This window comes from Lactuca sativa, chromosome 7, assembly GCF_002870075.4.
Source record: "Lactuca sativa cultivar Salinas chromosome 7, Lsat_Salinas_v11, whole genome shotgun sequence".
Lineage (NCBI taxonomy): Eukaryota > Viridiplantae > Streptophyta > Magnoliopsida > Asterales > Asteraceae > Lactuca > Lactuca sativa.
Window position 1 is genome coordinate 191,731,675 of NC_056629.2, and position 2,768 is coordinate 191,734,442.

The 2,768-nt window shown below is 39.9% G+C and overlaps 1 long non-coding RNA gene across 1 annotated transcript; it reads left to right on the top strand.

Annotated features, from left to right (window-relative positions):
* Positions 1–962: 962 nt before the first annotated feature.
* On the top strand, positions 963–2,418 carry LOC128127002 (uncharacterized). Its single transcript, XR_008224991.1, has 3 exons — positions 963–1,340; positions 1,551–1,618; positions 2,257–2,418. It is a non-coding gene; the product is annotated as an uncharacterized LOC128127002 (long non-coding RNA).
* Positions 2,419–2,768: the final 350 nt, after the last annotated feature.

Genomic DNA, 2,768 nt, shown 5'->3' on the forward strand with positions numbered 1-2,768 from the left:
TTGGTCGATCCGGCCAAGATTGAGGCGGTCATGAGGTGGGAGGTGCCGAGATCACCCACCGAGATCAGGAGCTTTCTGGGATTGGTCGGCTATTATCGGAGATTTATTAAGGATTTCTCCAAGATCGTCGTGCCACTTACCAAGATGACCCGGAAGGGTGTCGCTTTTTCCTGGGGTCCGGAGCAGCAGACCTCATGTAACGCCCGGGTTTTCAGGGCTAAGCATTTTTGTCAATGTAATAGTCTAGGTCAACTATTGTAACTCTTTTTGAAGTAATAAATATAAAATATTTGAGTATTATGTGAATTATGTGTGTTTATGTGTTTATTATTTAATTATAAATGTATAATTAATAAAGAATAAAAATGAGCGTCAAAATTAAAGTGTGAGATAATCCTGATATCTCTACATAAAGTTGTAGAATACGTCTCAAGGTTTCCGTACATATAAAGAATGCCGAAATCCGAGCTATAACGAAGAAGTTATGGCCTGCCGAAGTTTTACGGCAAAACCGGCACGGCACCGGGAGTCGTAAATAGTGAATTTACGATAGAAGAATTTTTAGCCTTATCAATCTAAACAAAACTCGTAGAATATGTTAAACTAAGAACATTGATAAAAAGAACGCCCAAATCTGACTTCGTATGAAGAAGTTATGATTTTTCTAAGATTCGGCTTAGCAGTGCACGGCCTGAAACTCGAATTTTAGTTCGAGCGGTTTTTGGCTTACGCAACGTAAATGAGAGTTGAAGATCTCATTAATAGGAAATCAACGGTAAAAAGACAGACAAAAACAGAGTCCGTATGTAGAAGTTATTAATTTTACGCAGACGTTTAACAGTATAATCTCCTTGTACTGTTAAATTTAAGATCGGTCGAGAATTAGTTGACGGTGTCAAAATGAAAGTTGTAGATCTTATTATTACCTACGCGTGGATATAAAGAACGTCAAAAACGGAGGTCGTATGTGAAAGTTACGGATTTTAGAAGTCGGAAGTGTGCTGTGCGAAAATGGGTGATGTGGCACAATCTTGGCCATTGCTTTCTCCCCAAGGCTTGCCACCAGATGGTGACATGTGGCACCAAGTTCAGCCACATTTCACCCTATAAATACCACCTCTCCCACCCTCATTTTCTTCACACCTTTCCCATTCTTTCTTCTCTTTACTCTCTCTCTCTCTCTCTAGAACCTCTCTCTAGCCCCGAAATCCCCCGAAAAGCCTAGGGAACCTCCCTAGCACGAGGCGGAAGCCCCGGAGTGCTCGAAGGCTCCGAGAAGAAGAGCTTTTCGGCTCGGGAACGCTGCTCCAAGCAAAGCCCGGTTTTCTATAAAACCCGCTGTAAGTGAGCTACGCCTACGCTATTTTTAATATAGCTTTTATTTAATTATAGTAACGTTATTAGGAACTTATAATAAATACTTGGGCTATTATTATGGGTTATATAAGTATTTTTTTGACGCTTATATAATAATAATAATAATAATAATAGCTAGACTATTAATTAGTCTCGACGAATAATAAACTAAACTCTAGTGGTAATAATACTAGGTTTCGTCGAAGAAAATTCTTTTTAAGAAGCGAAGCGCTGTCTGAGTTCGGAATCACCACCTTTTCAGGTGAGTGCATATTTACTTTCAACTTACACATAGATATGAAGTATTTAATATAAATTACGTGCTATTTGTGCATATTATCTGAATACTTGCTATCTATGCTGGATGAACGTTTTATACATGTTTTCAAAGATTTAAACTGTATATGTATTTTATATCTACAAAATGTGTTGGGTAAAACATGGGTAGATGTAATAGTTGCTGTGTGACAAAATAAAATAATGAGAGGCCTCGTTATAGATGTTATTGATGATCCAGTCATCTAGCGGAGTATAGATGACGACCACGGACTATTCTAGACAGTCCAGTGGAACACTAGCAGGCTCGCAACCTGTAGGTGTTTATTTGAACTGTGTGTTTATTTGAACTGTGTGCTCACCAGATGTACTCCATCCCCCACATGGTTGCCTATTAGGACATTTATTGCTGAGGAATCCCCTTAGTAGTAGTGTCCGTCCCGATGATGATCCTTAGGCTAGGTCCCTTATGATGGGTGTTTAGGGACGTAAAGTGAGGATAACGGGAACGGGTAATCGGGTTATTATTGATTGATGAAATTAATAAACTATTTATTGTGGGTTGAAAACCCTATGTGCTCACCAGGCTCCCAAGCCTGACCCACTCAGTTTTATGTATTACAGGTAGTGGCGCTTGAGCATATATATGATGTTTGGACGAGGGATTACGGATATAGGCCTGTAGATATGAAATAATGTAGTAAGGCTTGTATTGTACTGTTTATGCTTTTGATCTGTACGAACATGACATCCCGAGTCTTTTAATGAAATACATTTCTATGGAAATGCTTTTGATAAATCTTTATCATATTATTGTTTTGGGACAAATTCCGCAACACTTTTATTTAAAATGTTACTCTGATTTTTAAACAAAGCATAAACAAACCGGTCTTTTCTGGCCGTGATTTTGGGGATGTCACACCTCATTTGAGACACTTCGCCGGAAGTTGTGCGAAGCCCCGGTGCTCGCACTCTCGGAAGGGATGGAGGATTTTGTGGTGTACTGTGATGCATCAATATCCGGTTTGGGAGCAGTGCTTATGCAGAGGGGGCATGTGATAGCATATGCATCGAGGCAGCTGAAGCCTCATGAGTCGAGGTATCCCACCCATGACCTGGAGCTAGGGGTTGTGGTT